The 21971-nt window shown below is 39.9% G+C and overlaps 1 long non-coding RNA gene across 1 annotated transcript; it reads right to left on the reverse strand.

The window, feature by feature from the left end:
* Positions 1 to 670: 670 nt before the first annotated feature.
* LOC117079227 lies at positions 671 to 12439 on the reverse strand. Its single transcript, XR_004435326.1, has 2 exons — positions 12408 to 12439; positions 671 to 806 (listed from the first exon to the last, which is right to left on the reverse strand). It is a non-coding gene; the product is annotated as an uncharacterized LOC117079227 (long non-coding RNA).
* Positions 12440 to 21971: the final 9532 nt, after the last annotated feature.

The raw sequence follows: 21971 nt of genomic DNA on the forward strand, positions 1-21971 counted from the left end.
ACTTTGGGAGGCCGAGGCAGGCAGATCACCTGAGGTCAGGAGTTCAAGATCAGCTTGGCCAACATGGTGAAACCCCGTCTCTATTAAAAATACAAAAATTAGCCAGGCGTAGTGGCGGGTGCCTGTAGTCCCAGCTACTCAGGAGACTGAGGCAGGAGAATCGCTTAAACCTGGGATGCTGAGGTTGTAGTGAGCCAAGATCACACCACTGCACTACTGCACTCCAGCCTGGGTGACAGAGCGAGACTCAGTCTCAAAAAAAAAAAAAAAAAAACAAAGAAAAAAGAAAAGAAAAGAAAAAAAAAGTAGATTCCAATCTCATGAGAGCAGAATTTATGTCTCAGTTGTTCAAATCAGGATATCCTCATTACTAAGCACAGTGCCAAATACAAAAAAGTAGAAGAGAAATAGTGGCTGAATTAGTGAATAAACTCTTTTGCACCATTTTGTGATGCTCAATAAGTACTTGTGCAACTGCTACTATTAACCTTAGATGAGTTTCCCTATCACTTTCCCTCAGTTTCAATATCTGTATAACTCAGAGATGATAGTAGTAAACAGCTGTCCCTCAATCTCTGTTGGGGATTGGCTCCAGGATACCCTGTGGTCAAAATCCACAGATGCTCAACTCCTTTATATAAAACGGCATATATAACCTACACACATCCCCCTTATCTGCTTTTTTATTTTTTTGAGACAGAGTCCCACTCCGTCACCCAGGCTGGAGTGCAGTGGCGTAATCTCGGCTCACTGCAACCTCTGCCTTCTGGGTTCAAGCGATTATGCTGCCCCAGCCTCACGAGTATCTGGGATGCTGCTACCATGCCCTGCTAATTTTTGTATTTTAGCAGAGACAACGTTTCGCCATGTTGTGTTGATCTTGAACGCCTGACCTCAGGTGAGCCATCTGCCTCAGCCTCCCAAAGTGCTGGGATTACAGGCCTGAGCCCCCATGGCACCCAGACCCCCTTATCTTTTAAAAATAATCTCTAGATTACTTGTAATACCTAATACAATGTAAATGCTATGTAAATAATTGTTATACTATATTGTTTAGGGAATAACGACAAGAAAAGAGTCTGTACACGTTCAATATAGATGCCCTTTTTTATTCACTGAATATGTTCAGTCTGTAGTCAGTTGAATCTGTGGACATGAAACTCATGGATACAGAGGGCCTGTGTTTGCAGAACTATTGTAAGAATTAAATAAATGTATACATGAATAGTGCTTAGAACAGTACCTGTCACACGGTACATAGTCGATATATGTTGGCTAACCCTATTATTATCATAAGACTCTTAAAGCCTAAAAAAGTTAATCAATCCAGTTCTTTAAGAGTGCCTAATTTACTTCCAAAGTATTTTCAGTCACAGATTTCTAATGTATTTGCATCTGTCTGAACACATACGTCACTGTATTTTAATTTCACCAGGCATTGATGTCATACCAGGATTAAATACAGCTAATCTTGCATTTTCCATTGGTCATAGAGAGCTTCCAATCCTCAGGCACATTCACAAGTAATTATAAGTAGATCTGTAAGTGATAGCCAACTCTCTTTCACCTCTGGATGCATATGGTTTCTTAACTCTCCATATTTCAAGACTTGGCTGAGAATTTTTTGTCATTATTTTTTCTTTCACCAAAAGTAATTCATTAATTTCTAATTGTAGGCTTTTGTATCTACATTTTTCCTGATTAAATAAAATTAACTATATAAATGTTCAGGATTTTTGCCCATTTATATTCATCATATTGCCATGGTCTTTCTTATTTAACTATCGGACTATAATTAACTATATTAACTATATTTTTAAGAAAAATTTTCCTTCTTAATAACAATTTCACTATAATCCTTTTAGTCCTTGCATTTTTGTCCCTCATTATTTGAAATATGTACCTGGTTTTTAATCTATCCCTTTTATACTCCTTGATATGGTTGTGCTCTCTGTCCCCACCCAAATCTCATCTTGAATTGTAATCCCTTTACGTCTAGGGAGGAACCTGGTAGGGGGTGATTGGATTGTGGGGGTGGTTTCCATCGTGCTGTTCTTAAGATAGTGAGTGAGTTCTCATGCGATTTGGTGGCTTAAAAGAGTGGCATTTCCCCTCGCTCTCTCTCTCTCCTGCTGCCATGTAAAATGTGCTTGCTTCCCCTTCACCTTCTGCCATGATTATAAGTTTCCTGAGGCCTCTCAGCCATGTGGGACTGTGAGTTAATTAAGCCTCTTTTCTTTGTAAATTACCCTGTCTCAGATAGTTCTTTATAGCAGTGTGACAATGGACTGATACACTCCTATTCAGAATTTTTTTTTTGGCTACAGATAACTTGAAGCATTTCTTCATCTAAGACTCATTACATGTTACTTCATTAATTTCAAGAAAAGTTATAACTATTTTGTTTAACAAAAGTAACTGTCTCCTAATAATCATTTATTTTTTTTCTAATGCTGTGTGACTCATTGCATTTTTCAATTCAACTATAAAACTGTCCATTTAAAATTTAAAAGGTAATGCATACTTTTTGGGAAGGGAAAGGGAGGTAAAAAAGATAATTAACCCATTGTTGAGCATATAGAAGTGTACTATGTTCCAGCAATGTTGTTAAGCACTTTGCCTGCATTATTGAGTTTAATCTCCACTAGAAATTTGTAAGGCTTTTTGCCATTATGTAGATTGACCAAAGACATTCAGCCATTTCATGGCAAATCTAGGGTTCAAATCCATGTCTGTTAACTTCAAAGATGTCATTATTTTATTCTTTAATCTTTCCTGCAGAGAGAGGCTAAACTAGTCCTTCTCTTTCACTATGTCATTTTCATGTAAAAAGAATGATACTAATATTTCATTATCTACTAAGGAGAGAGCATTGTAAGGGGAAAGGTAGTAGATGAAGCCATGGATGTAGGCAGGAGCAAGTCATGGAAAATACAGGCCATATTAAGGTGTCTGCACTTCATCTTGCAGGGAATGGAGAGTCATTAGAACCTCTGCTCTGAATAGGAAGCCCTATGAAGGGTTGATTATGATGGTACAATCTGGAAACAAGGAGGGGCAGAGAAAGGCATCTGCATTAATCTAAGCAATAAGGTAATGACATTCTCACTAAAGCAGATTCAGTGAGGATGGAGGAAGAGAGTCTAATTGCTGGCTGCATAAAACGTGAAGTCAGCAAAATATAGGGACCCATTAGATTAGTGAGGGAAAATTAGAAGTCATGAATGACTTGCAGATCCCCAGCCTGGGTGTCCCAGTAGAGATGATGCTGTCAGCAGCTGTAAAAAGAAAAACAGAGAAGTGAATATGGTAGAGAAGATAGTGTTTTTCTTTACTGTCATCTTTGTTCGTTCACTTCCTCTCTGCAGTTAATTCTCCAGACCCATCATTTCTGGAAATCCTACAAGATGTGCCAGGCCCAGTACAAATTCTACCTTTCACAAAAGCACTTGCCTTGATTACACATGGAAGAAGTGACACTTTCCCTTCTCTAGACTCCTAGTGATTTTCTTTGTACCATGCATTTAGTAAGTATCCCATTCTGCCTTGTATGAGAATTGTCTGTGAATCTTCTGATAGTTCACATAATCCTTTAGAGCTGAAACCATGTCTATTCTTGGCATCTTTGTATTCTCAACAAAGCCCAGCAGTTGATATGTTTGATGTGTAAATAAATCCAAATAATTTTAAATAAGTGAAATAATGTCTGGTGTTAGTCATGTTTTGAAGAATGTAGCATCTACTGCATTTGAAGCACTTAAAAGCAGGCAATGTATTTCAAGACTTTGAAATGCTATTGTCTCATAAGGCACCATTCAACTTAGTGCTTATCTCAATGCTAATTAATGCCCCATTAATATTTGTAAAAAAAAAAAAAACCTTTCATATAGACGTCATTGCTTCATTTTTTTTTCTTTATCCAAGCCTTCTATGGTAATTAACCTTTTTTTTTTTTTTTTTTTTTTTTTTTTGAGATGGAGTTTCACATTTCACTCTTGTAGCCCAGGCTAAAGGCAATGGCACAATCTCGGCTCACTGCAACCTCTGCCTCCCAGGTTCAAGGGATTCCTCTGCCTCAGCATCCCAAGTAACAGAGATTAAAAGTATGTGCCATCATGCCCAGTTAATTTTTTGTATTTTTAATAGAGACAAGGTATCACTATGTTGGCCAGCCTGGTCTCGAACTCCTGACCTCATGTGATCCACCTGCCTCGGCCTCCCAAAGTGCTGGGATTATAGGTGTGAGCCACTGAACATGGTCAGTAATTATCTTTTAAGGATGGTATTGTAGCAATTGACAGGATCTCAGCCGATTTTGTTTCTCTAAATGTAATCATAACCTCTCCCACTCAGTTACAGTTATCTTCTTGCCAACCTCCTATAGTGTCTGCATTTGTATAAAGAGATTTTAGTACTTTCATGTTTTTTTTTTCCAGCTTTCATCATATGCTACAGAAAATGATATCCTCTGCTTTCATCATATGCTACAGGAAAGTATGTCCTCTGTCTAATTTTTTTTTTTTTTTTTTTTGAAAAGCTGCTAGCCTGACAGTTTTGGCAGAGCAAACTAGGAAATTAGAATCTGGCAACAAATAGGCACCACACAGCAGACAAAACTTAAGGTTTGCAAAGTAGTGATACTCTTCGACCTGTTGTATTGGGCGCGAAATTAGATCCTATCAATGTCAAACTCACCCCCAGAGCGAACATCCTCTTGTGACAACTACATGCTGTGCTTCAAGCCAAATGATAGAATAAAAATGTTAATAATTATGTTTTTGGAGTAGAATCTGCACATAAGCTAATTGCACCTATTTACACATATTTTTAGTTGTGTGTCCTCTATATATGTATAAAAGAATAATAAGAGAAAGGGCAACCCCATTACCAAAAATTAGCAAAAAGACCTACGGACAGGAAGAGTTCCTGTGCCTCGCCTGTGGTTTTTACCTAAAACCCTGAATTTTTTTGCTGGGAAGGGCTGGGTTTTGGAACATTCAGGAAGCTGTGACTCCTGCTAAGAGTTTTAATAGGGTAGATTTCTCTTCCAGCAAGGACTTTGTAAAAGAAGTGAATTGAACTTAGAATGAACTTCCAACACAGTGATTCAGTAAAGCAAGAAAATGGGGGAGAAATGCTTGGAATGAAGGAGATGTGGATTTGCAGTGCGTGTGTGCAGACTAATATCAGTTACAGTTTTGAGCACTACCCTAAAATCGTGTTGGTTAGGAAAAATGGTTCCCTAATACATCAATTATCAAAAGGAAAATGTGGAAATTTTAAACAAAGTAAAGCAGGTGTTTTTATTACAAGGCTTTCAGAGACTTTCAGTGCCAATGTGCATCATAAACCTCTGCTAAAGAGGCATAAAGATGTCGTGCATTTCATCGTGGAATCATCCTGTCTCCTTTCCCTGAGACTCTAAGCAGACTTGATTTTGAAAATCAACATAAAGCAACTTCTATATTTTAAAAGTTGCACTTCAAGGAGACTGAAACTTGTCCAAAGTCACCAGCCAGCACTTTCTATCCTGGTCTGTGGCTCTTTCCCCTACCTCACGATAGTCACCAATTTGCTAAATGGTTTTCTAATTTTAATAATGCCACTTTCTCCTATTTTCATCTCTTAGCTTTACCAAAAAGAAGATCTAACATTCCTATATTTGCTTTCCTTTGGAATGGCCCCAGCTGTAAAAGATAAGATACCATACATAGTCTTAGAAGTGCAATATAAAGCACTTGGAGTTAAGTCTCAAAGGCAACATCTAAAGAAAAATGTTGACACAAAACCCTTGCTATCGGGCCAACTCACAGAAGGCTGTTAGCAACCTTTTATAACCATGCTTTGAAAAATTAGTAGTATGAACTGTGTGTGTGTGTGTGTGTGTGTGTGTGTGTGTGTGTGTGATTGCTGTTGCTGGCTTTTCTGCTGGCACATCTTGACTCTACCTTCTAATATTTGAGAAAATTTCCAAGAGTATAGATGTATTTAATTTATTCATTGAATAATTCATTCATTTAGTAATATATCCGACAAACATTCATTAAGCCCTGATGACTCTCAATGCACAGGTCTCGATCCCAGCTCCCATTCCTACCACACTCCTACCCTGAGTGTATGCAGGAACTCTGATGAGAGATTCCTTCTTAGGGTGCCAGACTACTCACTTGCAGCTGGCTGCTTATGTAATTCTGCCTTAATACTGAGGTCCACTCGGTATGTTGCCATCTAGCAAAACAGGGATGCCCTTTCCTCAGATATTCCAGCGGTTTCCTAGAGGCAAATGCTGTTAGGGGAGATTTATTACATAGTGCATAGATGAGTGAGAACAATCAACACTTTAGCACATACAGCTGAGCAACGAACGTACGACAAAGCGTAGAACATCTAATCAAAGAATCTATGATTAGTAAGGAATTGGAAACTGGCTCTTCAAAGTGGTTCCCATATAAAATCTAGACTAGTGAAAACTGGGTAAACTGGAAGAACATAGTTCCAACCCTTCCCTGACCACCACCCCATTACTCTGTCACATCCTCTGTTTCCTTAACCTCATACCGTTTATCATTCTTTGAAATCATCTTTTTAATTCTTTTCCTTGTTTCTTTTTTGACTGTATTGCTCCATTCAACATTTGTGCTGTTTGAGTGCAGGGATTTTACTTGTCTTGTTTCTTGTTTTATCTCCAGCATTTAGAACTTTACTGGCAACTTTATTAGCTAATTAGTAATACTTGTGGAATTGAAGATTAGATGAATGAAGTGAGTAAAGGCATCCTCTATTCTTCTAATTCATGTTAATGTCTATCATAATCTACTTTTTTCCTTTACCTCCCAGTTGAATTATTGAAATATTTAATGTAAAATAAATAGTTTAAAAATTACATCAGATTTCTCTGAAGGGATATGATAAATTCAAAGAAAAATATCTTTGTTACATGCAATTAGATTTAACTCATGAAGGTGGGGCCAAACAGTTGTCTAATCTAAAAATCTCTCACCAGTCTGTTTTAAACATCATTGAAAGAGAGAAGTATTGGATGTGAGTAAACACCAACATTTCAGTTTTTACATGATAGCCCTACCTTCTTTCTTTTTTTCTTTAAGAAATCTTCCTCAAGAATCCTTTCAGGCACTAGGCCAGGGTCCACTTTTGAATTTGGCTAGCTGACCCCACAATCACAGAGGCAGTTTGCTGCCTCTTTGCACAAAACATTTCTTTGCTCTGTTATCCAAGCTGGACTACAGTGGCATGATCTCAGCTCACTGCAACTTCTGCCTCTCGGGGCTCAAGTGATCCCCCAACCTCAGCCTTCTAAGTAGCTGGAACCACAGGTGTGCACCACCACACCTGACTAATTCTTTTGTATTTTTTGTAGAGACAGGGCTTCTCCACATTGCCCAGCCTGGTCTCGAACTCCTGGGCTCCAACAATCCATCCACCTAGGCCTCCCAAAGTGCTGGGATTACTGGTGTGAGCCACCAGGCTGGGCCTAAAAGATTGCTATATCTAAAATTCATTTCCATATGATTTGGTTGCAATTGTTTCAGAGATAACAATCAGTTGTCTCTGAAAAAAAGTGAGAACATTGCAGATATCTTCACCAGTGAGGAAGAAGGACTTCTAGAAACAATCTCAGCCGTCTTGAGACTCAGGCACCACTTGCAAAGCAATCACCAAGGACAGAGTCTTTGATCACCAGACACCTGTTCATTCTTTTTCCCCCGGTCTACATCAAGTCAGCCACAAAGCCCATTATGAATGCAGTTTTGAGTTTGTCTGGATGAAGTGGCTAGTAATTAGTTCCTTTTACATTTGGTAATTTTGTTAACACAACTCAGTAGGTGTCTTGTTAATTTGTTCATTACTAGGTGAATGAAAATGTGCATCTCTTCTGTGAATACCAATTATTCCCAAATGAGGTAATTTCACCAAGACAGTGAAATTTCCTCATTCTTCCCTGGTGTAAGAATATCACTGCCAGGAATGAACAGTTCCAAACAAAAAAAGCTGTGGGAGGTGGAAAGGGTGTTCTTTCCTGAAAACGAGGAGTCTATTTGATTATTTTGCAATCTGAAAATAAAGCACATTTTCAGGGTGTACAAGAATTTAAGGGGAAGAGGCAGGACATACTGGTGGTGGTGGCGCTGCCGCTGGCTCAGGGGGCCCTGCGTCTCTAACTTCTCTTTGCAACAATTAAAGGGACATGTCACTGTGAGGATGTAAGAAGAATAAGTAGTCATTTCATTGTTTCTAGACAATTTGATCATACTCCAGGATTCTTGCCACCAGCAAAACAAAGAAAGTAAGTTTTCAGATCTTCAACAAAGAGTTTTCAAATTCTACTTTTATTTTCTGTTCCAAAACATTTCTACTTTCAGAATCAAAGCAGCTTTCTAAGTTTCGTTCTTCAAATCATTGAATTTTTAGGGGGAAGGACCAACTAGTGTCCATGGTAATACTATCTGCAAGACCAAAGAGAAGGAGTAAGTCCACCTCTGGGGCAAAGAAAGTGGGAAGGAAAGGATTTGATTTCCCTGAGAATGGAAACTGTTCTTCCTTGCATTTGTATTTCTGCACATAGCATGTGCTTAGAACATAGCTAATAAATCTGCAGGTTCCCATCTCCTCCTAACAGATTGTATTGTATCTGCTTTGTTCACACACATATTCTCTATGTTGAAGGCATAGAGAAACAAAATTGATTTCTGCCCCTTTAGTCAATCGAGTTGATTCACAATGCAAAATGGAGAGCTGGGGCTGCCCTTCCTAAGGGCAGCAGGGTCCCAAGAGCCTCTCTGCCCTTCCACCTTCCGTTTATTTCTAGCCAAGAAGGACAGGGAAACCTATCAATGAGCTTTCAGGACGCATTTGGGGTCACTAGAGAAATGGGGAAGATGTAAGTGGCCTGTGTTGCCAGCAAAAGACCATGAAATCACCCGGGGAGTCCCAGAGCCGCCTGCTGCTCTTCTCTGTTTTTCTTCCTTCTTAGCTGCTTCCAAACAACCTCCCCTAAGCCAACTATAGCAGCTTCTTTGTTCTCTCCCCTTTGGGCCAACCTCCATGTTGCTCTTTTGTTCTTCAGGGAGTTAAGGAAGAGTTATTGACTATCTCAACGTTTTGTTCTCTGTCTCACGCAGAAACTATTGCTGACAGGGCTCTCATTTCCTTACTGTTAGACTTATTTTTCAGACTACCTTCAGGCAAATGAAAATGTAAAGGGGACTCAGACTACACATCCCATTCACTATAGGTTCCTAAGTGATTAACATAGTTTCTAGTACACAGTGTGTACACAGTTGTCTCACAATGAATATTGTTACTTATTAATAGTGAATAATAGTAAAACCAATAATATCTAACAATTCTCAGATCATCAACACACTGCCTATTCTATAACACATAATCTGGATTTAACACTTAACTTTCATTTAAAATTCAATCCTCAAAAAAAAAAAAAAAAAAATCCCAGAAGAAATAGAAACTATTATCGAACCCATTTTAAGGACAAAGAAGTTGAGGCACAGAGAAGTAACATGTCCAAGATTATATAGCTGTAAGTGGCAGTGCAACGATTGTTTGCTTCCTCTATTATCATTAACTCTTAGAAAACAGAAACTGTGTCATAGTTATCTGCTATCTGCTATAATGTCTAGCCAAAAATCTTGTATTGAAGCAGTATAGCATAGCTGTCAAGAACTCAGGAATTTGAGTGAGACTGTCTGCATTGAAATCCTAGCTCCAACACTTGCTGACTATGTGACATTAACATTCCTAAGGGTCAATTTCCTCTTTTTAAAGTGGAAATAATCATAGCACAGTCTCTTATGATTGTGGGAGGGGTCAAATTTAGCACAGGACCTACTCTTCAGTAGGTGCTCAATAAATGCTATTCTATCATATCTCAATGACCAACCTGTGCTCAGCACAATAGGAATTCTGTAACTGTTTGCTGGGTGAATGAAAGACCCAAGTAAATGAACAAGTAACAATGGATTGCCTGTATTCCATCATTTTCTTCCAGTCCCAAGCCACTAGCAAAGCTTCACTCACCAACTCTGGTGCTCACACAGTATGGTTGTCAGCTCACAGATCCTGGTCGTCTGTTCACACCTTAAAAGCAGCAGAGGGAACACTGAGCAGGAGGTGTCTTATTCCACAGGGCACTGCTAAAGCAGCACTGATACAATCTGCACTTTTTCAGCCTGAGATCTATGGGGAGACTCCTTGGCTTAAACATGGAATACGGACACAGGAGGGGAAAATGAGTCTCCAGATTGAACTCTTTACAATGTCATACACCACAGATGTAGGAAATCTGCTGAGCCCAATGAAATGGGGACACCTGAGTTAAAGATGGCTCTGGGAGACATCAGCTCAGTACATTTTCCATGCTGGATGGGAGCCAAGCCCATGAGAAATTCTGCTGTCATTTCCTTTCACAGCCACCGGCTAACGAGTGTAAAATCTAGTGAGCTGAAGAGACAGGCATGGTGGCAGAGATTTAACAGCAGAGCTAAGTAGATGAGACAGAAATGTGCTTCAGGACTCAAGAGAGCTAAAATATGGAAGACAGAGAGCAGAGGCCAGTCCACACAGAGACTGGAGCACTTAGGAATTGCAGTGTGTTCCAAGGAGAAGTAAGCAAATCAGGAGAATCCGACTGGGATAGAAGCCATGTGGAGGCTGCTGGATCAATTTCTCTTGGGTCCCTTCTTACTTTAGTTTTCTGGAAGCCTGCAGCTGGGTCTGAATATAAACACCACTTCTTCAGAGGAGCACATGTAGAATGTAACAAATTAATACTAACACATTCATTCAATTTCCATTTATTGACACATAATTTTTCATTTTGACTTTTTTTAATCCCCAAAAGGGTTGTTTCATCAGACATAGAAGAGCATCAACAAAGGCGGATGTCTTTATGCTGCTTCTTGGTTGACGCAATAGCTCTGCCAAGACTCAAGACCACAGGAAACTTTTACACAGATGGGTTCAGAGACAACGTGGTCCCACCACAGAAGTTAGTTCCCATCCTGCATGGCATCTGGTCCTAAAGGGTAGCAGGGGGTCTTTGCAGTAGGTGAGAAGACCTCTTCAGCAAAACCACCATGTCATACACTCCTAAAAAATCATCTATGCTTCCCAAAATTAGAACAAAACTTCAGGGGAACTTGAATTTCCTTACTGGGGACTTAAAGACCTCCAAAGAGGAAAGTCCAGACTTGGAAACAAGAATAACAAAGCCTGCTAAAAATACATAAAAGCTTCAAGCAGATGAAATCCCTGGGGTTGCTTTCCATCAAACTTATATGCCATGATTATTAACGCCTAACCATATAATATCCTCATCAGGAAATTGTGTGTTAATTTCTCGAACTTTTGCAGACGAATAAATTGGTGCACAAAGGAGATGACTGGGTTTGCCTCAGGCCCTACAAGGAATCATTGCCAACCCAAGAATTACAACTCTGAGCTCCTGACTTGCAGCTCTGAGCTCACACCTTCAGGATCAATCTCCTTAGATCCACCAGACAATGGCTTCAAACGCTTTTATAGCAATTAGAGTAGGAACACTGTCTCCTATTAGGACACACCTACCCAGTTCTCCTTTTGGACCTGGGCACAGTTGCTGTCAGGGAGCAGGGAGTTGGAGACATAATTTAGTGCTTGGAGTCTTCCATGTCCAAGCAAACTTCTTCATGCCAAAAACCGCACCTTATAAGGAGAAAAGTCTAGAGATGGGAAGTCTTTTCCTGGCATAGCTTGTGAGGAGGATGGGTGTGGGGGAGCAGGGAACCAGGCATCTTATCTGTTTGTTCTTGTACTTGCAACCAACATTAACGGTGTTTAAGTAATATTATGCCATAGCATTGTTCCCAAAGCGATGACCTACAGTTCTTGAGAGAATGTCTTTTTCTTTCTTACAGATGTGCCCCATATGTTAAGATGTACTTAAGGAGTTAAAAGCAACACTCTGAGTTTTCAGCTCCAGGTGATGCCCTCTGCCAGGGAAGAGGTGGCAATGATATTCATGGAGATTTCACTGTGATCCTGACCGGTTAGGTTCTGTAGGGGAAAGCAGAGATGATCACAAAGAACACTTCAATTCTAGTACATGCCTTTACATTGGTTAAAACAAGCAGCTATGGAAAATTCAGTTATAAAGAAAGGTAAGAGGACTATGTGAATCAAGATTCTATGGCTACTACTTTGGAATCCTTTCTCACCCAGCAGTGGGAATGGGAAGTGGGAGAGGGGCTGCTCCAGAGTTGTTGTTGTTTTGTTTTTTCTGAGACAGGATCTCACTCTATCACCTAGGCTGGCGTGCCGTGGTACCATCACTGCTCACTTCAGCCTCGACCTCCTGGGTTCAGGTGACCTTCTCACCTCTGCCTCCTGAGTACCTGGAACTACAGGCATGAGCCACCATGCCTGGATAATTTCTTTCTTTTTTTGTTGTTGTTGTTGTTTGTTTGTTTGTTTGTTTGTTTTTGTAGAGACAAGGTTTCACCATGTTGCCCACACTGGTCTTGAACTCCTGAACTCAAGCAGTCTGCCTCCCAAAGTGCTGAGACAGATGTAAGCCACAGCATCCAGCCTCCAAACGTTTAAAGGCTAGTCTGGAAAATGTAAATTATTGATGCCCTTCTCCAGGAGGGACACTTCGACTTGCCACTTCCTCTACGTTAGCTTGTTGCCTATACTTCCAAATCAAACAGCAATGGTATTTGTTATGTACCTACTCTTCTGGCAAGGGTTATGCTACATAAGTTTTAGAGGGCCACTTCCATGGTCCTTATCCAACCTTCCCCAGGTTTGTAGGAAGATGGCAGGTGGAAAGCCAGTTGTTATTCCTGAAGAGAACACCTTAGAACTGGAGTTAGCCACAGTCGTGATGCCCTGTTCTTAGAAAGGGCTCTTAACCTGTCTGAAGGCAGGATGGGCTCTTGGTAGCAATATGGATTTGCAAAGCTTTCCCTTCTGTCTGTCCAGACAGCACTCTGATCTCTGATCATGTCAATTCATATGCCAGCTGGGCTTCAGTGAGGGAGGGAAATGTCACGCTACAGCACAAATAGTTTCTTCTTTATATAAGAAGATCTAATGTCTCATCTTCACTTCATGTTATTTTTTTCTGAGACTCCCCCTAAAAAGGAACTCATCCTTGTGACTGTTTACTGCAACTTCCTAAAATCTTGCTTCTGGAATTTTTAAGTAGAACAACCAAGTTTAAGAGTTCTATTTCAAAAGGTTTTCAAGTACTTATATAAGCTGAGATGGAAAGATTTGATTTGATAGTCACTAGGAATAATTTGGGAGAAGAAATACATGACTCAACTCAGGATACGCCCCAGGACCGCATCACCCTTTGAGCTTTCTGCAACAGATGGATGCCTTTCTGCTCTGAGGCCTCAGAACCATCCAACAAGGCCTCGACAATAATAGCCAGGCAAAACTTTATCAAAGGGAGAAACAAAAAGGCCTGACAGATGATGCTGCCAGCATTGCAGCAGCCAGGTTAGCTTTGTTCTAATGCCATTCTGTCAGGTTTAACAAGCAGATATTAAGAGAAGTTTATAGAGAATAAAGATGAAAGGTTGTCGGTAGAGATGAGAGCTGCCAGTGGGCACCGAGATTCACAGCTGGGTGTAGCCTCTGCCGCAACTGGCTGAGAGAAAAAGAGGTTTGATATGGGAGCAGCTGCTTCCAACCCCTGCTAGAAGCAAGGCTTAATCATCTGGCACCGGAGAGTCTGGAGCTCCACCTGGAGAGAGACACAGCAAATGGGAGGATGCTGGGTGTGAACCTCGTCATTAGATTAGAAACAACTGATGTATTTGCAGAACTTGGTTCCTTAACTGGTCCTGACCTGGTATGACATCTCACATCCAGAATGTTTTCACCGAAGCATGCAAGGACAATGGAAGCAAGAAACAAGGAAGAGGTTCTAAAGGGATATTGGTGATTTTACTTAATGGATTGAGGGTACCCTTGAGAAAGAAGGGACACTGGAGAATGAAAAGGAAAAGGGCAGTATAGAGTGCAGTGACTATGTCCTGGCATGTAGGGCAAGCTGATGAAACTGTCTTCTATCAATTTTCAATCGTACTAAATTCTTCCTGAGTCCACATTCCTTTCAACCGAATGCTTTTTGAAATGAGGATGAGTCAAGATGCCTCCGAAGGGCTGTGTGCCATCAACACACCAAAGGTTAAATTTCAACCTCTAACTCACCGATTCATTTGTTCCCTCTGTCTGCTAAGTTCCATTTCTGCAAATTAAAATCAGGAAACAATTATTATGTTATTTGTAAAAACAAAAACAAAACACAACTCCAGTTTAAAAAAAAAAGTCACCTCATCTTCTAAATGTGTATCTGTCTCTGTTTTAGCCATGCATCTTTTCCAATGAAGGCTATTAAGGCCTTCCTTTTTTTTTTTTTTTTTTTCTGAAAAGGAACAGAATTATAAATTGCAGCCATCCCATCCAAAATCATTAGAAGACCCTTACACATATCTGCCAGCAGTGATGCAATTAAATTGCATTGAGTAAGCTCCTTCTAAGTTGAATCACACATATATTTTCTTTTATGGAAGTGAAATTCATATAACATAAAATCAACTATTTTAAAGTAAACAATCAGTAGCATTTACTAAATACATTCACATTTAATAAATGAATTATCTAGTTCCAAAAGGTTTTTAATCATCCCCAAAAGAAACCTCGTATCCCTTAAGCAGTTACTCCCAGCCCCTCCTTTGCTACATCCCCATGCCCCACCCAGCCCCTGGCGCCATTGTATTTCAGAACAGCGTTTGTTCACACATTCTTTGTTGTGGTGAAGTATTGCTATTCCCTTTAGAAGACCCCCCAGTCATGGGAAGGAGGAAGGGGGGAGGGATTGCATTGGGAGTTATACCCGATATAAATGACGAATTGATGGGTGCTGACGAGTTGATGGGTGCAGCACACCAACATGGCACAAGTATACATATGTAACAAACCTGCACGTTATGCACATGTACCCTAGAACTTAAAGTATAATAAAAAAAATTAAAAAAAGAAGACCCCCCCAGTCATATTGAGTTAGAGGTTTTCTCAAGGTCTGACCACAATTAAGATCTTGGGTCTAGAAACAAATTCTCCCAAGGATGAGGTCTCTACCACTTTAGGATTGCATTACATTGTTCAAAGCCACCGCAGCCATGAGCCAAGCTTTCTAAAGCCCTTCAAGACAATTGTCATCATTCCTTTGTGTAGCTAGTGGGTTTTTCTTGGAAGCTAAATGATAAACCTAAAGTTCATTTCATTGAGACTTTTTCGAGATTTCCATTTTACAAGTAAAGCACACAGGTGACCTCTCCGAGTTAAATGCTCTTCCAGCCAACAGATTTAAATTTGCGGATAGATTTAATATCACAAACCTTGAGTTTCCAGCCCACGCCTCCTAGGCTGCTCTGGGACTTTATACACACGCACACTGACTTCCATTATAATCCCCCTATTTTTAGTTACACATAACTTTTAAAGAAGTTTCTCTTGGAAAGTCTGAGGATTTCCAGCAGTTATTTTTGTGATTCCTACGAAGCAAGACCTAGCTTTTTCCACCTAAGAAATGCCAGGTTTTTTTTTTTTCTTTTTACATCTGACTCAAGCATCTGAATTGTAACATGTCCTAATTCCTTCTCATGTGGTTCTTCTTCATTCAAGGCGAGCAGTTTTATTGAATCCAAAAGAAAAAAAAAACTCATTTAAAAATAATTTTCTCCCATGTACAGTAAAAAAAAAAATTGTCTACTAAGATTCATTGACATTGTTACCTGAGGCCACAGGGAGTTGTGCAAAGCACATTTCAGAATTCCTCCAGGCTGTTAGTAGGTGTATTTTCCCTATAAGTAGAGAGGAGAAAAGTTTCAAAGAGAGCAGGATGCCAAAAGAAAAAAAAAAAACTATAAAAATGTTCATATTGATGCATTAGGGAGTTTTTCTCTGCCCTCTGTATTTGGATTTCTATTTTTAAAAGTAGATTAAAAAGAAACTGCGGCTGCAAACATCATGAAATATAATGGTACCGATAAGGCTTAATGTACATTGAAATAGCCTAGGTATGTCGAATCAATGAGGATGTTTAGGTCTGAATTCTCTCCTTTTCTGTTTCTACTTAGACATTACTGATTTCACTCTTGAAAAGGGACTTCAAAGAATATCCTCTCTAGTGATGAAGAGAGGGTCTCTGATGCTATGGTTAATTGAAGGTTCAATTATTCGCCAATTATTTTTAGCACTTACTCTATTCTTTCTTTTGATTCTCAAAAACACTTTTGAAATGTAGAGAAGTTATACCTAGTCTATTGCAAACCAGAAAACACCCTCAACAATTTAATAATCACAAAAAGGGATTATTCCTTCAGTTTATTGATTGATTGACTCAAGACCAGATTGAAGACCTGGTAGATTTACAGAACTGTAGGACTGGTTATTTCACTTGCATAAAGGGGAGTATATTAAAAGCTCAACATTGCAAATCTATGCCTACATATACATATATGAGGATTGATGTTTCTTTAACAGAGTCACTGCATGTACCACAGCTCTGACCTGAATTCTCATATGTGTGTCTCTGTGACCAATCTATTCACTAACCTATCATTCACTTATTGGTAGGCCTGTACTAAGTTTGTGTACCAAAGGAAATATTCTTGTTAGCATTAATGAGACAGAAGAGACAAACGCAGTGCAGGGAGACCTTTTGAGTATTAAGTCGAGTATTAAATCTCTTTACAATGTAGAGTTCACAAACTGCAATGCCTACATTAACTCACATGATTCACATAGTAATTCTAGGGAGGTCACAGGTAAGCATTATTATTTTCAGTCTTTCTCAATGACTGCCCCTAGTCCTCCCAACCTTATTCACAGAACTGGTGGTACTTGAACTCAAAACTGAATGTCAATATTTATGTTCTTAACCTACATCCTTACACTTCACATTTAAAATAAAGTATCAAGTTCCTCCTTCCATTCATGCCATAAACATGTACTAAGAAGCCCTGAGTATTCTCATCATTGTGCTAGGCAATGTGATTCCAAGAAAGGCAAGAAAGACACAATCCCTCAACTCAATGCTAAGGAGTCAAGTGCACAAAAACCCAGAAAAGAGCATCATAGTTACCACAAAAGAAGCCCAAAATGCAGTGATGATAAAGAGAAGGAAATGCAACAGCTATTCAGAGAAGATCTTGGGGGAAACTGAATTTTAGCTGGATCTACAGGGCAAGGAAAGATCAGAAGAGAAAGGCACAGTGATAGAATAGTCTAGAGCAAAATCAAGGTCAGTGTAGGATGCATTTCAGCAGGTAGAAGCATTCTCTGCCATGAGTGTCTTGCTCACTGTCGAGCTCTAGCTCCTCTTTCTAACAGTCTTATTTCTCCTGAAGCAAAGCAAGGTCATATTGCCTCAAAAGCAACCTTCTGAAGTTTCTGTGCCTTTTAAAAATTAGTGTGTTGTGGCCAGGCGCGGTGGCTCAAGCCTGTAATCCCAACACTTTGGGAGGCCGAGACGGGCGGATCACGAGGTCAGGAGATCGAGACCATCCTGGCTAACACGGTGAAACCCCATCTCTACTAAAAAAAATACAAAAAAAACTAGCCGGGCGAGGTGGCGGGCTCCTGTAGTCCCAGCTACTCGGGAGGCTGAGGCAGGAGAATGGCGTGAACCCGGGAGGCGGAGCTTGCAGTGAGCTGAGATCCGGCCACTGCAACTGCACTCCAGCCTGGGAGACAGAGCGAGACTCTGTCTCAAAAAAAAAAAAAAAAAAAAAAAAAAATTAGTGTGTTTCTCACAGAACTGACTACTCACAATTGGAGCTTCGATATTTTCTTGGCCAATTTAATAAATGTGTGTGTGTGTGTGTGTGTGTGTGTGTGTGTGTGTGTGTGTGTATAAAGTAGGGAATCCAGGCACATTCATGTTGTTAACTGATAGTAAACATATTAAATGTGCCAGATACATATGGAGACTTGGCAGGGCAAAGACAGAGACAAGATTATGTTTTCTCTATGTGAGACAGAATAGGGACAATACTGCCTGTCTATTCTCCAAACAGTTTTGACAGTGGATGAGTCACCTTAAAGAATGTATACCATGGAATGAGAGTAAATGTATAACTAGGGAACTGCAGAGTAGTGTGGTGGCTGCCATATTGAAGCGTTACTGACACACCTGCTTTAATATGCCAAGTACTGATCCTGGGATATAAGGGAGAGCAGATATGGGAGGCTTTATTCAGATCCTTGAGTTGTAAGTGTGACTTGAAAGTGAGGTAGATTTCCAAAACCTGGTAGGTCTTTCAGCATGAGGAAAGAAGCAGACAGGGATACACATAGACCCAAGCGAACATTTTCAAGTCCTCAGTGGAAGTGAAGACCAGTCTCAAGAGGAGGAGAAAGATGGCCCCAAAAATACAGCTACAAAGTTTGGTTTGTCTTTATTGTTGTTCATTCATTCTTTTTTTTTTTTTTCATCCTTTTTTCTTCTTACTTTTCTTCCTTATTTTCTTTTCTTTTTTTTTTTTTTTTTTGGATATCTTTTTTTTTTTTGGATATCTTTTTTTTTTTTTTGGATATCTTTTTTTTTTTTTTGAGACAGAGTCTCGCTCTGTCACCCAAGCTGGAGTGCAGTGGCCGGATCTCAGCTCACTGCAAGCTCCACCTCCCGGGTTTACGCCATTCTCCTGCCTCAGCCTCCCGAGTAGCTGGGACTACAGGCGCCCGCCACCTCACCCAGCTAGTTTTTTTTTGTATTTTTTAGTAGAGACGGGGTTTCACCGTGTTAGCCAGGATGGTCTCGATCTCCTGACCTCGTGATCCGCCCGTCTCTGGATATCATTTTTGTTCACAAAGATAGCCATGTAAAGTCACTGAAGATGAACTGTTTTTTTTTTTTTTTTTCCAAATAAAAATTCAATTGCAAATACAAAGCATATATTTTAACTTAAAGAATTTTCTGGGAACTTTCTCTCTTCCACCTTCCCCCCAAAAAAGCAAAGTTTCTTTGCACAGTATGTTTTTTCAGGATACAGTTTGATAACATTTCATTAAAGTACAGAAAACTGTTTCCAATTAACCTGAAAATCAACATCTCATTTTTATCAAAATGAGCTAAGGACATAGAAGTTATACCAGTCAACAGGTCAATTCTTCTGCTGAAGCAGGGAACTGACTTGAGAGGTACAAAACATAGGGTTTTCACTTCAAGTTTTCAGACTGAAGACTAACCATTGCTGGCTGCTGCTCCTCCTCCACACCCACTATGAAGTAGCACACGTAAATTCACATGGGCTGAGTCCCAGGAAAATCATTACAGAAGAGTCATTTAGCAAGAAGGTAGCCAGTGTTCATGACCCCCGTGCCTCAATTACCACATCCAGAGAGAGAAAGAGCAAGGAAGAATGTTATAGGATCATTCAATCATTCACCACATTCCGTGTGGTGATAGCCCGGGATGATGAATATTGACACTGGAGAGTCCCTGAGCCAACATGAAATTTGACTAGAAATAGCTGAAATTATTATTTTGATAAACAGCATTTCTAAATGCTATAATTGGAAAGGAATGAGCTATTTTAGATTCTGTTTGGATGTGTACCCCAATTATGGTCATCATGTTTAATATGACGGTAAGGGGTGGAGAGGCACCCAAATCTTTGAAAAGTGTTTTTTAAAAATAAGAAACATATGATTTTCTTGACTCATCTCTATTTTTAAACCCCAAAGTACACATTACCCATTTGCTACAAAGATGAATCACTGTGGACATTTCATTTTCAATGGAATTTCATGTATCTGAAGACCAGGATTGGTTCATCAGCAGAGATAGCAGGGTGGTCACAGCAAAATAATAATCCCCAAGTATTCAGTGTGATATGCTTTGCTGAACTAAATCTACTCATAAAACTTAAAGGAAGGTATCAAGAGTCTTTGGGAAAGAGAGAGAGAGAGAGAAAAAAAAAAACAGGGAAAAAAATAAATGAAAAGGGAAAATAAGCAGTCTAGTCATCATCAAGGGCATGAGAACCTACTAACTACTCAGTATGGCTTTTTTGCCAGAAAGAGCTGGATTCAAATCCTGGCTCTGGTACCTAATAGATGTGTGACCTTCAGCAAATTACTTCCTCTCACTGAGCTGCAGTTTCCTCACCTGTGGCATGGGGCTATTATATTAGAATGTAGATTTCATGAGGGCTGTGTGAGACCACATGAGAACATAAACCCATATATTTCAACCCATAAAACACACAGCCCCATGGGATAGATGATATTATTACCCCCATTTCATAGGTGAGGAAACTGAGGCACTGAGTTACCCAAAGCCACACTAAGCAGAAAAGCCAGGATTTGAACACAGTCTCTTGAGTGCCATATAGCAGTAGACACTCGATAAATATTTATGGAATGAATTGATGAAATGACACGTACAAAGCACTTACAAATATTCGGTCACAAGGTCGGCACACAGCAAACATTAGTTGCCTTTCCTTTTTCCTTTTTCCTTCACATTTGGGAGAACAGAAGGTATACAGCAAAACATAGTTTCTGCCTCAGAGATATGCCATCTTGTTGAGGAAATATGAATAATTATGACAATTAGAAAATTATATGAATGTGTATTTAAAACTAAATTGTTTGAGAGAGGCCAGTGGTCCCAAGTGAAGCCATTTTACTCTTCCAGAACATTTGGTAATGTCTGAAGACATTTTTTTTTTTTTTAAGATGGAGTTTCACTCTGTCACCCAGGCTGGAGTGCAATGGTGTGATCTCGGCTCACTGCAACCTCCACCTCTTGGGTTCAAGCGATTCTCCTGCCTCAGCCTCCTGAGTAGCTGGCATTACAGGCATGTGCCACCACACCTGGCTAATTTTTGTATTTGTAGTAGAGATGGGGTTTCACCATGTTGGTCAGGCTGGTCTCAAACTCCTGACCTCATGATCTGCCTGCCTCGGCCTCCCAAACTTCTGGGGTGAGCCACTGCCCCCAGCCCTGAAGACATGTTTAATTATCCCAACTAAAGGTATGTGTGCTACTGGCATTAGCAGGTAGAAGACAGAGATACAGCTAAAACATCTTACATTACATAGAACAACCCCCTCAATAAAGAGTTCCAGCCCAGATATCATCAGTGCTAAAACTGTTGAGGTTAAGAAACTCTCGCCTAGGCTATAAAAACTACAGTAGTTCTAAGGTGAGAGAGAAGAGTCAGAGATTACTTTGCTAATATGGCAAGATTTTTAGGGTAATACAATTTAAATAGGAGTAAAATGGTATGCCAGAGGAGGAAGTAAAGCCTCCATTACCACTCAGCAGTGTTTCTATGCACTAGAAAATATCTATACATAATACCTCCCCATACACATAAAAACCAGGGTCAGTGGATTAATCTGAGCATTAGCAATGCATCAGAAAGGTTTGACCTATGTTCACACTTAGGAAAACACTGTTCAAGACCCATAATTACTGACATCACAATGAATGGGCAGCACTTCTGTAAACCCAATTAATAAGAAAATATTTCCTTTGCTCTTCTTTTATTCACAAGTTTGAGAAGAGGCTCAGCTGGGGACGTTGCAGATACTCATACATGTTTCTTCTCCACCCGCCATCTGGGATTGCTTAGCAAGGGCCCCCGATGGGCTCTGAGATGAGATTTAGATATCGCAGATCATGTGTAATGAGTAGATAAGACTGATCACAGCATCGTCCCTTCCCATTAATCTCTTTATGTATGTTCCTGAAGATCTTCAAGGAGAACATGTCCTAAAGGAGGTATACCCAACCATCTTGGCCCAGAAAAAAAGCCTCAGTCGTTGAAGGCAATGGAGAATGCTAACATCCACAGTATCTTGCTACCAAATCCAGCCAAACCAAATCCCATGAACTCACACCACCTTAGGAAGGGGATATCTGATAG

This window comes from Trachypithecus francoisi, unplaced genomic scaffold (genome assembly GCF_009764315.1).
Source record: "Trachypithecus francoisi isolate TF-2019V2 unplaced genomic scaffold, Tfra_2.0 Lachesis_group7, whole genome shotgun sequence".
NCBI classification, from domain to species: Eukaryota; Metazoa; Chordata; class Mammalia; order Primates; family Cercopithecidae; genus Trachypithecus; species Trachypithecus francoisi.